Below are 13,755 nucleotides of genomic sequence, written 5' to 3'. Positions count from 1 at the left end.
AGAAACCCAAAGGGGCTCTACAATATTTTTGCCTCTTTTATTTGATGCATTGGCAGGAGCTGCTGCTGGGGCTCTTGGTTTGTGTGTGGCTGCCCCATGTGGTGAGCCATGGATCTGCAAGCCACAGACGTTGCATAAACAGTTTCGTATCCTTAGGCCATGGATTAACCTTGCCCACTAGGCTGTTCCTCCTAGACAGGAAGAGAGCTTCCTGTTCTAGTCAGTGGAGGCTGGTGGCTCCAATGGCAGTGGGGTGTGAATCTCCTGTGGGTTTCAGTCAGAACTCCAGAGGTGCTATCCAGGATATCCCCTTTAGAGTTCTGACTGGTTCTGACGGAAACCCAGCACGGATTCACCGCCCCACTGACTTTGGAGCTACGAGCCTTCAGTGGTTCCAGTTAAACTCTTCTTGAACAACCAGTTCTTCCTGAGCTCTGGTGTGTTCAAGTATCTCTTGGTTGTCTTTTAATCCTGACTTCTGGCATGTGTCTTGATCCTGCCTCCTGATTTGGCCCTTGGCTCTGTCTTACTCTTGGGCCTGGCTCCTGGTTTCTCACTCATCTGAGATTTCTGCCCTCCCAGAAATCACCCAACCCTGATTTGTGCACACAGTCAAACATATGGTTAATTGTTCCTGGTGTGTGTGTGGGCTCCATCTTCTTCAAATTTCTTGGGCTGTTTGGTCTAAGAATATGTATGGACTATATTTGCAACTGGAACTTTTGAAGAGCTTGCCAGAGGGCTCCTTCACACTAGGCTTTTATCCTGCTATGGAGATTGTTTACTCACAGAAGTTTGCGGGTCCTGTACATGACACAGCTTCTCTAGGGAACCTCCTGCTCTTTGTGAGCTCTATTGCGTTGTTTTCCATGACCACAAAAGTCTGGCATTTTCCCTCCTCCCACCATGGAGGCGATGTAAATGAGGGTGTACTGTTTAAAGTCGCTTTTATTGCAAATAAAAAAACAGTGCCACCTAGTGGTTTTGTAATGAACCACATGGAAGTTTAGTTTTTTAAAAAAGCCATGTGGAAAGGCCTGGATCTAATCCCACAAAGATTCTGGAAGCAGAAGCTCCAGTAAATTGCAGGATTTTTAGCCTTGTGTGATGAAGTCCAGAGACTCATATCCTCCTAAGCAGCAATCTGCGAAGAGCCGTACACAATCTTTGCTGATACCAAGAGAAGAGGACTGATTCAGGTGCTAAGTTTCAGGTCTTGCAAGTAAAGCTGTGTCCTGTAGCTTCTGATATGTTCTTCCATTTTGAAGGAGAACATATAATGTAAAGAGTGTCTAGCTGTTGATTATATAAAGCTGCATAGGGATCATTTGGAAAACATTTCTACCTGAGTCTACCCTTCTGTTAGTCCCTAACTTACTCTGGAGGTATAGAAAATACAAGAGAAGGTTACATGTACAAACAGCTAAAAACAGGGTTCCCAATCATTCATACGGAACCAATGTATGTATAATTTGTAGATGTGTGTGCTCTATTGAGACCGTATCCTGAATGTTAAGGGGGGGGGGATTGGACATGATCCTGCTTCCATCCCATATGTATTCACTGTATATGTATATAACATCTGCCCAGGTCTACACTTTTACATATGACACAGAGAAGTCTGTGGGAAAGCTGAGGATTTACTTGGGATTTTGGCTCAAAACAGAAACTTTATTTAAGGATTAGGTTTGAGTCTGAAGGCCTAGTGTGAAACCCATACCAAGAAAGAGAAACCGTCAGCTGTAGAAACTAGCAAATGTACTATCGAGAACAGTTAAAACAGTCTGCAATGCAATCTCTATAGATATGAATTAAAGTTTAAACTCCTGTGCATATAGAAACCTCTGTCCATACTGGTTACTTCTGGCAGCTTTGAATGCGGTTAGTGAATACCTAGTGTCACCATTGTGCAAGGCTATTGGTGACATTGTGGTCAGATAGCTATTGGAAAAAGGCACATATGTGCTAGATTAGATATGGGAACTCTCCAAGCCTCCTGCAGCCAATTAGAGTGCAGCTTGTTCCAAAGTATTCTAATCCCCACCTCAGGCACCAGGAAATGATATCTACTTAGAAAGTCTCACTTCAGGAAGTGACTGCATGTATATTGTACTGTATTCCAGTTTGCGTAGGATTCAGTCTCTGTAGAGTCAGTCACCTACTTGTATGAAGTTGGATGAGGGTCCGTTGGTAGATGATGAATCTGTAATCAGTGGGACTAATTTGACTTGTAATTGGGATGAATGAAACCACACACAACATCTGCAACTGAAAAGAATACAGGAAGCATCCAAAACCTAAGTCTTACATGGGAGGTTGATAAAATAAATGGATGGGGAGGGTAGATTGATTATGTGATTAATGTAGGCCTTGGGAGGGGTGAAACTGAATTCTGGGTTAATTTTAAGCTTTTAGAAAAGCTCAGCATACTGATTGGCTCGATCTGCTATGGACAGCCAATCTGTGTTTCTCCTAGAGTATTTAGCAAAGAAAGTCACAAAAATGTGTAAAGCCTGAATGCATCCTTTGGTTAGCATGTGGGGAATCCTGTATCTGCACTTCCAGGGGGAAATGGAAGCTCCAAGTTTAGAAGAGAAGAATGAACTTTAAGAAAAACAAATCCCTCACTCTATATATTTTCCAAAAGAATGAAAATTAGAATAGTTGTATGAAACCTTACCAAAGCTTCTCACATGTCTGTTTGTTTCAGATTCTCCAAACTTGTGTGGTTTTAGTAGAACAACAATAAAAAAGAATCCATTTTTAAAAGTTTAATTTGGCTAAGGATTACATTGGCCATCTGATGGGTCAGGGGAGAAAACCATAAAAAAAAAATAAACTTCTGGGAGGCTTGGAAAGTGATCTGAAGTTATGGGGTAGGGGCTTTCAGTTTCAGACTATACTGTGTCTTTCCGTGCAATGAACAAATATTATGGACTTTACATGGGGTTATTAACCATCACAGCATAACCATGTGTTTCAGGACTAGAGATGGCAGAACTCTGTGCATCAGGAGCCCTTTCCAGATATTCTAAACAAATGCATCAATTGGGTTCGCACATAAAGCTAGCCCATGCCATGGTATGAGTTGTAGAATTCCTGGTTGTCATAATGTATGAATGCAGCTGTGCTAACAATCCATGGTTTATTAACCACAAACAACCCAGAAAGAGGATCCATAGTTTGTTGCGGGATTGTGAACTCTGGGTTGTTTAAACCATGGGTTGTTGTTATGTGTGAATACAGAACCATAAATTGGTGGAGGGCGAGCACAGCTGAAAAACCCAGCTGTTCTACATGACAGTACTACTGCATCACAAAGGTATTTTGGATATAGGCAGGAAGCAGGTCATGGAGGAGGGAGACAAACAATGCAGGGGTTGAGAAAACAAACTGCAGTTTGTTTGATCATCTGCCAGAAAACCCCAGTTAGGACAACAAACCATGGGTTGACCCTGGGTTAAATAAACCATGGGTTTGCATTATGTGTGAACCAGACCAATGAGTTGGATCCAGATTTCGGCATAGGCAACTGGGCTAGCTACCAAAAATCCTGGAGGACTCATTCTGAATTGGGTAGGCTGTGGTGTGTGTGATCCTTGAAAATTGGGTGGAGGCCCCTTCTGTGAGTGGAATTCTAAATCTGGATGCAAACCAATGAATGCCCATGGTGGACGATCATCGTACATATTAGTAGGGTGCCCTCTACAGGTATTCTAGTGAACATGCACATGGGTCAGAGACAGAGCCTGTAGCTTCCTCCTTCACACATGTTTATTCTACTCACTTAGAACATGTAAAAAGGGCTTACATTACTGGTGTTTCAGAAGTTGCTAGACCATCAAGAACTGTTACCTTAGAAAATGGGAGAGAAACTGTGATGTAATAGCATAGTCTTTGCCTTCCACAAAGTGATTTAAAATAAATAAAGCATTTATACCAATGTAACAAATGGCATTGTGTCAATGCTATACAAATAACTGAATGTCAGCTAACAATAACTGTTTGTATTGCTCTTGATTGTCATACTGAATGCAGTGATTGTAACTTTTAAAAGTTCCTTATTGATTGGTTACATTTATATCCTACCTTTCCTCCAGGAAGCCCAAGTACATGATCCTCCTCATTTTATCCCCACACAATGTCCATATGAGGTAGAAAGTCCAGTTTGCGCAATGACAGGGTGGTTAACCAGCCACAGAGGGTGGTTAACCACCCTGCATGTGCAAATTGTGTGCCAGCTGATTTGCATAATTACCTTCACTGGGTATGGCTTCTCATGTCATCTGAACCCAGTAAGGGTGGCTTGATGGGGTGGTTAATAAACCACCCAGAACTCATGCCCTGTTGTAGGGTTGTGGAATGGTTTGTTAACCACCCCAACAAGCCACCCCTGCCAGGTTTGGCCGATGTGAGAAGTCAAGGTGGTGGGGACTTGCCCCAAAGTGATCCATTTGTTTTAACTTCCCCTCTGTGAATGGAACAGGTTTCTGTTCATGGAATGAACAGGGCTTTCCTCCCTTCTCCCTGTGCACCCTGAAAATCTGCTCCTATGGGTTGGGGGACCCTTAGGAATGGTGTGGGATATGGCATGCATGAGAGGTGCAGATGGAGGGGCTGTCAGCAGAAATCTTCACCCCTTGCTTGAGCAGAAGAGCAACTTAGGATCCAAGCCAATATGTGCGTGCGGGTGTTCACACAATAGGTGTAACACTTTTCCATATGGTGTCGGGGTGAGAAAAGGGTTTCCTAAGGGTTTTGCATGGGATGAATACATTTTTAATCAGCTCTGCTCATATCTTCATGTGCATTTTTGGATTTCTAAAAAGATTACATTTGCTTCTACCAGATATTGAAAAATGTAACTTTGTAATTTAGATGCAAGAACTCTCATTTTATACAGGCTCTTCCTGATCATGTTCCTGAATAGGGGAAGGAGGCAGCAAAGTGAAGGGGTTTCTTTTAGGCCAGATTGGCTAGTGAGTCTGCGTTTTCGTTGGCTGTCCCCTTCAGCTTATGGCTGGGCTTGCTTTGTTGAATCATCATCAGCTCTCTACTCTGCTGACATGAATTGCAGTGCGTCTACTTTAGTATTTTGACATAGTGATTTGGATTGTGTAGGTGGACCTGTGTGTAACTGAGCTCTATTGGTCTCTTCATACATTTTTCCAGAGGAGCTGATCATGAATTAGGCCTACACTGTCTGATAATAAATGCCAATATTGTACTACAAAAGATATTTGGTGTAACTTCTCATGTGAAAACACCATATTTCTGCTTCACAGAAAGAATGTAATGCACAGTGTTCTCCTTTTGTTTATTTGTAATGGCCCCAGATCATTCTCTAGAGGTGTGAAAGACTAAACATCGTAACAGACTAAGAAGGAATGCACTGATACATTCTTTAGCTGCATCTTAGTGGTAGTGGATGTGCTGTCAAAACCATCCGATGCAGTTCTTGATTGGTTCCATTTGTGAACATGAATTCAGTCATTGTCTGTTCAGTGGCTACGGAAAGATAAATTAAACTGTGATGTCAGTTTGTGTGGTGCAGCACATAATTGGGTCCAGGCAATGAATGGGAGGGAACAAATTACACACACAGTCTTATGAGGCATAATAAATTGGCCACAACTTTATTGAAACAGGATTGGTGAAGGCAAAGGGTGCAGATCCTGTCATCAGACAGCCTGCCTGCTGTCTGATTTCCCCTTTCTGGCCCACATGCCAGGAGCAGGGGCTCACTATGGTGCAGACCGCTAATGCAATCCCCTTTTCCACCACCCAGGATGAGGCCCTCTTGCTGCCCCCATGCTGGGTCGGTTTTGGTGCCGCGTCCCCACAATTCCTTATGTGGATCCCCACCGTGGGGGAACAGGGAATGCAATCCTATTCTGCCTCACAAGGGATCCAGCCCAATGCCTACATAGCTGTGATGTAACCATTAATACTGAGGCAACCACAAGAATGTGCAGACATTACAGAACAACTTACTTACTACTGAGATAACTTTGGAACCAGGAAGGCAAAAATCCTGCACCATTTTTTGCCCATTTTTAACACTGGTAAAAATTCCTTCCCAGCCTCGTTAACCGGTGACTAACTTCTGCCTGCTGCAAGATTTATTGCTACCAGGCGTGGGTGGGTGGGGAAAGTGGGTGGCGGCAACGCTGAAGCTGCGTCGGAGGCTAGCTTACATTAGGCCTCAGGCGGACCAGGGTGAGAACGAAGGGGAATGTCCTCACTCTGGTCCACCCTTTTGGCCCCGCCTCCTTCAAGCCTGCCACAGCCCTGATTGGCTTGGTAGGTCTCTCCCTCACAAGTGGCTGGGTGCTGCGGCTGAGCAGCAGCATCCTTGCCAGCCTCCTGCCTCCTCCGCTGCTGGAGCTGCATGCCCCCACAACCCTCAGCTCCCTGGTAAGTGGGGAACGTGGCATACAAACACATGAAGCTACGAAGACTTAACCAGATCATTGGTTCAGATAGTCCAGGATGATCTGTTGCCAACTGGCAGTGGAAACCTCTCCCAGATTTCAGACGAAGGTCTTTCTTTACCTATATGGTTTCCCTTGTGGGGAACAAACATCTGGGTGGGGAACATTTTAGTGGAAAAATGGCACAAGTGGTGTTGGTTTTCTGCTTTAAATTGCAGCCTCCATGGCTGCACTTTGTAAAAAGAAATGAAACAAAATAATGTTGGAAACAAACTCCACACGACTGGCATTTGTAGTTTGGTCCTGAAGAGGGGCAGAAAGAAGCTTTCTTAGATAAGAGGGAGAGAGATCTAAAGACAGCCAACTCCTCGTGGACTATGGGACAGTTCATTCATGCATTCATTACTTTTCTATACTGCTGAATAGCTGAAGCTCTCTGGGCAGTTTACAAAGATTAAACCCTTAAAAATACATTATATGTAGTATAAAAACCATTTACGTACAAACATATAAACAGGATGCACAGAGACACACATATATTTAAACAATTTTAAACAATCAGCAATAAGAAAAATCCAGGACCTGATTAAAAGCTCATCATATGCTGCCAAATGCCTGGGAGAAGAGGAAGGTCTTAGCCTGATGCTGAAAAGGAAACAAGGTTGACACCAGGTGGGCCTTGTTGGGGAGATCATTCCATAACTGGGGGCCACCGCCAACAAGGCCCCCTTCCTTGTTGCTACCTTCTGAGCCTTCCTCGGAGGAGGCACCTGGAGGAGAGCCTCACATAATGAATGTAGTGTAGGTGTAGGTTCATGCTGGGAGAGGTGCTCCATCTGGTATTGGAGTCCTGAGCTGTGTAAGGCTTTATAGGTCAAAACCAGCACCTTGAATGTTCATACGCTCATTTTGCCAGCAATCAAGATTGCATGGTGTGTGTTTCCACTCCACTGTCCAAGGACCCTATATAATTTGGGTCCTGAGTAGGGATTTCAGAGAAATCTGCAACAGAACCAAATGAGTTTGGATTTTTATGAATCTGACCTGCGGATTCTGCAGTGGACTGGCTTTTCTTGTCGGGTGGACTTGCAGACCGTTTTTCTAAACTTTGGGAATTTTGCACAAATTTCGTTATAGAAAAATAGGCAAAAAAACAAACCAAAAAACCCACCTGAAAATGCACACTTGCCCCATAGGCTAAAGCATGAAAATGCACATTTTGGGGTGGGATTTGCACATTTTGTGGGAATTTGCACATTTTTGCATATGCAAATTTGTGCAAATTCAGATTTTTTCCCTGAATTTTAAAAAGTCCAGTTCCATCGATGGGTGGACAATGGAACAAAAGGCTCCTGACAACCAGCGAAACACAGGCGGAACGGATTTCACACAGTCCATACATCCCTTGTCCTGAGTATCTCCTGTTTGACCTCCCCATTACTTAAGGTCTTTTGATGAGCTCCTGCTCTGAGTTCCATCTTATCTGGAAGCTTGATTGGCCTCCACTGGAGCAGGGCCTTCTCAGTAGCAGCCCAATACTTTGGAACTGACTTCTGAGGGCCAGGGTACACGTTACTTTGAAGACGTAGTTAGCAGCTATGTCTTTCTTTCTTACACAAGGAAGTAAGTGCAGGCACCCCTAATTGGATCAGGATCCTAGATCCAGGCTAGGGGGCTTTAAGCCATTGTCTCCTGCTGTGGTCCTAATCTGGATCATGTTTCCCCCCCCCCCCGCCTGTAATTTTCAATGTCAAAAGTGATCCATTTGTTTTAATTAATCACGTTTGGGCAATGAAAATTACAACTGCAAGGCCCTGATTTGTATTGGGACTATAGCAGGGGCAAACGGTTTAAGCCCCCTACACCCATGCAAGGCTCCCAATCCAGATTAGGCCCTATGCACTAACTTTATAGTAAAAAGAAAGAAAGAAACACATCGCTACTAGCTACGTAGTCTACGTAGTCTACGTAGCTATGTAGTCGGTGGCTGAAAGAGCTCTGCATAGCCTACTCTCCATTGAATTGCTTCAGGAGCTTAAAAATGTGTGTGTGTTTTTTTAAAAAAAATCAGAATAGCTTTGAAAGCTGTTGATTGATATCTGCTGACTGACGATCACTGTCCCTTACCATACTGCAGATTTTTTTAAAAAATGTGCTGCTTTTTGACTCGTTGCTGTTTTATTCTTTGAGTTTTCAGTTCTGTTTTTGTTTTGGTGATGTTGTGAATGGCTACAAAAGCTTTTCGATCAGCTGCGGTAGCAATATATTTTAAAACCAATAAGAGCAAGACTGCCATGCGCATTCTCTGTGTGCTGCCATATGCATGTAGGTGCTATTAGTCCTGTTACCTTCCCTCTCATTTTGGAGGGGAAAGCACTGCATGGATCAGGCCTCCAAACACCACACATATGGTAGTACCTGTGAAGTTTTTGTCCCAGTCGTTTGCTTATATGCATCCTGGGCTATACCACCACACTCTTCCGCCATGCAGTCGGGATTAATGGCTGGGTGAGTGTAAGAACCAGCCCTATGATTAGTCCATGATATGCTCTATCTTGGTTCACCTGCCTTTCCCCATTCAGACATATGGACTGGCTTTAAAATTTTGTGAGCATTATGCTCTATAAAGCTTACGCCTAATAGGACCTAATTATTCGCTTATGCAACCTCGCTACGACAGTGGCCCGCAGGCTCCAGTTTAAAGTCTAAAGCTTTTACAGATTTGACTGTGTAAGTGCTGTTCTGTGCTCTCATTACTCAGATTCTCCTTTTGAGTATTGTTTTTGTTTCTCTGCCTAGCCTGTCTGTTTAGAAGAGGGTGGATTGGCCCATTGACTTTAAAATTTTCAGTAGCAACTTGGAAACGCTAGATGGCACCAGACAGGTAAAAATGAAAGATAGGTAGGACTTCTGTGTATGTGTCTTTAAGCTGCTTGAGACTACAAATAAGCAAATTTAGAAGACTGTTATCTAGTCTCTGGAGTGGCTGTTTCTGATTAACTTGACCTTTTCCTTTGACAATTAGAATCCTTCCAGCGCCAAATGTAATACCTTTCCATATTTGCACAATGCAGTGATTTCTCCTTTACTCTCTGCCTATATTATCTGTGTATACCTTTTGTGGTATAAATAAAATTGGTGAATGTATATGGATATAATAAAATTAACTGCTAGTACAATATCCAGCTGTCATGATGATCCTGTCATGGGTACGGAAAGCTTGGATGTTGTGTGGGTAGATCACAGGAATGTTCAATTTTATACTGTTTTTGAATCTATCATTCTAAAGATAATGATCAAAAGCATTTCTCAGCTTATGCTATGTGTTCCAAAAATGTTTCATGTATTTGCCAAATCAATATGCCATTTTATTATTGTTCCCTGAACTGTGGACTAAAAAAATGCAGCATGAACAAGACAGAAAGACATTTAAAAAACAACAACACTTACCCCATCCTCTGCTTTAGAACAGTCTGTCTGTCTGTCTGTCTGTCCATCCATCCATCCAAATCAGACACTGTCATAGATATAGATATAAAATTATTTGTAGAAGACAGGTGTTTAGAAAGGACAGACTGCACATAAACTTTAACACAACGAGCATTTAGTGCTAGACAGTAATATGTTTCTACAATGATAGAAGAAAACATTACATGTGCCATTCGGTGACCATGTACTTTCATGAAGCACATTGGGGCTGGGGGGTGGGGACAGCTTTAGCAATGGAGTTTACCCTTACTGGTGCTTTATGTAGACTAATCTGTAAATAGTGTCTGTTTTCCATTAATTGTTCCTGTTTTGCAATTGCTGCCTCCCACTAGGATTTCCATTTAAGCATGATGCTATTGGCTAAACAGAATTCTATGGGAAACAAAGTAAACAGGGTGGAGTCCTGTTATTTAGAAGAATGTAAACAGTATAGAAAACAATGTCTTAAAATAAAGTATGGGGGGAAGGCTTTTACCAAGCCAAGGAATGGGTTGTGACTTTGTGCAGTAATCCATGTACCATGGAACTAAACCTAAAGAAGTGAAATTCACCGTAAGCCTAAAGACAGCAGTGAGCAAAAGGGTTTTCTTGAGGGCTGCCAGAGGCACAACTGAACAAAGGGCAACCCCAGCTGGTAGCTGATGATACTTTACACCATTGCTTATTCAGTGGAGCTTAAGCAAGGCATGGGGCACTATTGTGGCTGCATTCTGATGTTTCCTGATGCTGGAGAATGCACAGTGGCTTAAATAAAGCAATTGTTTTTTTGAATCTGGTGAAAACACAGGGGAAACTTCTAGCCAGATTAATATCTAAATGATATGAGAAATTGACCCCTCCCACCCTATGATTTAATCCTGTAATAGGAGTTGACCTGAAGCCAAGCTGTTTACATTTGTAGAGGCTGGAATTTCATTTTAGAGAAGTGCTGAAATAACTTCCCCCACCCTCCGGCCCTTTGCTGAAAAGTAAATATAAAGAGAGAAGAGAATGAGGACTTTGACTCCATCTATCAAATGTATTAAATGTCAATAATAATTTGTTTTAAAAATATTTGCTTACTGCAGAAATCAGAACTAAGTTGTAGACCTTTCTTGGGCCTTCATTCTTAAATGGAATCATAGAGTTGGATGATACCTTAGAGATCATTTAGTCCAGTCCAGCACAGGATCTGTTATGCAGGATGCAGCTACAGCATCCCTGCTAGGTGGCCATCCAGCTTCTGCTTAAAAGCCTCCAGCAAAGGAGATCCCACCACCTCCCAAGGCAGTCTGTTCCACTGCTGAACAGCTTTCACTGTTAGGAAGTTTTTCCTAATATTCTCCCATTGGTTCTAGTCCTGTCCTCTGGAGCAACAATCTGAGATAGAGGTAGACCAGCAGCAGGCAACCTTTTTGGGCCCATGGCCATATTTGGCAATTTGAAAAACATAAAATGGCTGCCACGGGAAGTGTGGCTAGTCACAATGGAGAAGTAACTTGCCCAGAGGACTGAGTACAAGGCAGAGGTTGGGTCTGAGGCCCAACAAACTAAACAACTCCTTTGAACCCACAGTTTTCAGCACCAACAGAAACCTGTTTCACAGAAGGCAAACTCTTTTTCTCTCCCTGCCCCTCTACTAGCTAACTCATTTCCCCTATCTCTTTTTCTCTCTCACTCTGGATCACTACCTATACACTCTCTTTCACATACTGGCTCATCAGTCATAGATATTCATTCATTCATTCATTCATTCATTCATTCAATTTCTATTTCACCCCTAACTGAAGCTCTCTGGGCAGTTCACAAAGATTTAAACCATTAAAAATACATTATACAAAGTGCAAAACCATTTAATAAAAAACATATAATCAGACAGCACAACATATATATAAAAACAATGTTTAAACCATTAACCAAAGACAATCCAGGACCTGGTTAAGAACTCATTATATGCTGCCAAATGTCTGAGAAAAGAGGGCAGTTTAAACCTGGCTCCAAAAAGATAACAATGTGGGCTCCAGGCGGGCCTTGTCAGGAAGATCATTCCATTGGGGGCCACCACTGAGATATTTCTCCCTCTCCCTCACAAACTACTTTTTGCCTTTGTTCCCCCCGCCACTGGAATGTGGCTCCTGAGAGCTTCTCTGAAATTGAATTCAGTTGTCAAGCTGAAAGAGGTTCAACACTCCTGTGATCAACCTTCTCTATAACTTGTATTCTGTAGTAAGATAGTCCCCCATAGGACTGTACACTGAGCCTTTTCTGAACTTGTAGATTGGCCTAATAATGGTGTGTTTGGGATTACATCTTGCAGCTGCAGCCTTACTATGAATCCTCACAAGGTTGTTCAGGCAAGCTTAGGTGTAAGTTGTTGACATCTGAATGAGACAACAATAGCTAAAGTAATGCAACTCTCCTAGCAACTTCAGCTGGAATCTTGTAGATACGTATTTTGTATATTTTGTGCACAAGAACACTGCTGCCCACAAGACTTTAGTTTGCGTAGTTGCTACTTACAAAGCAGGGCAGTTTTCAAAACTTTAAAAAAGCTCACAGCTTGAATCATTTGGTGCCGATTGAGGAGATAAGACACGTGTAGGCATGCCAAATTTTTAGTGCTTGTGGTTTATGGGAAATGGAATTTGGAGAGTAGCTTTCTCCGCCATCCCTGCTTCTTATGGTCTGAGACGTTCAAGGCGACTATGTGTGAAATAGCTCTGTTTTCCATGGCTGGCTTGAAGGCTATTTTTAGAAATGGCTAGACTTATTTAGTTACTTATTTTCACTTCGTCAATGTGCCTATCCCATGCTCTTGGGCTTTTTACAAAAATAACAAATGGATGGCTTCTTCCTATAATGCTGGGCACACAAACTATTTTAATTTGAACTCATTTTAAAAGTTGAAATGTATACAATCAAGTCAACAGAGGTCCCCATCCATGACACTTGACTTGGAAGGAAGAAATGGCCCCCTTTCCTCCTCTGATGGTCCCATTGCAACTGCCTTTTTTGTGTTCTTTTAGAAGCTTAATCACAGCCATTTCACTTTTTGGTCATGCTCTGTTTTCTTCTCATCTACATACGCTTTCTTTAAAATTGATATCTCCCACTTCGTTGATTACAGAGCTCCAACGCACGCATGCACGTGCGCAAACACACACACACACACACACACACACACAGCAGCTGATACAGGAGATGACTTGGGATGCATTATCCCAAACCTGGGAATGAAATATAGGCTGGGATCCTAAGTGTACTGTTGATAAAAGAGTCTTTGTGGGAATGGAGCATTTAGGACTGCAGCTGTACAATAAATGACTGGTTATGGGATGCCTGCATAATATTTATGTATGTATTTATTTATTTCTATACTGCCCAAAAGCTGAAGTGGTCTGGGCGATTCACAAAAATTAAAACCACAAGATGCAGCATAAAACAATATAAAATGTGAAAGCTTAAAAACACAATATAACAGTGGAACCAGAATAAAAACCTAACATTATTAATCTGTACATAGCACTGATAATGTACAAAGTACTTTATAACATTTACCTCATTTAACCCCCAAACACTCGTATAGGTTACATTTTTATAGAAGGTGAATGGATACCAAGAGAATAACTTGTGCAAGGTGAGTGGGGATTTGAATTTATGTTTCCTTAGTCCTAGCCTGGCAGACTGGACTAGACTTAAAAATCTGCTTCACTGCTAGCCTAGACTAGGCTATGAAAGCTCAATTATGCTAGCCCAGTCTTGTTTGAACCTCCATGAAGATATTTTATGGAAAAATGGGAAATGAGAAAAGTTCCCAAGATGGCCAGCATTCAAGATAGGTAAGAATAATCTA

General features: G+C 42.3%; 1 long non-coding RNA gene across 1 annotated transcript in view; it reads left to right on the top strand.

Moving 5' to 3' along the window:
* The window catches only part of LOC146343870 (uncharacterized), a 45,023-nt gene that overhangs the window by 23,960 nt on the left and 7,308 nt on the right, over positions 1-13,755 (top strand). Inside the window, exon 3 of the long non-coding RNA XR_014792570.1 lies at positions 13,489-13,539. This is a non-coding gene — a long non-coding RNA (uncharacterized LOC146343870). The remainder of the gene's footprint in view (positions 1-13,488; positions 13,540-13,755) is intronic.

This window comes from Heloderma suspectum, chromosome 5 (assembly GCF_057233095.1).
Source record: "Heloderma suspectum isolate Gila_16-S chromosome 5, 16-S_ref, whole genome shotgun sequence".
In the NCBI taxonomy this organism is placed as follows: domain Eukaryota; kingdom Metazoa; phylum Chordata; class Lepidosauria; order Squamata; family Helodermatidae; genus Heloderma; species Heloderma suspectum.
Note: the sequence above shows the minus strand (reverse complement) of the source record. Positions and strands in the feature narration are given on the sequence as shown.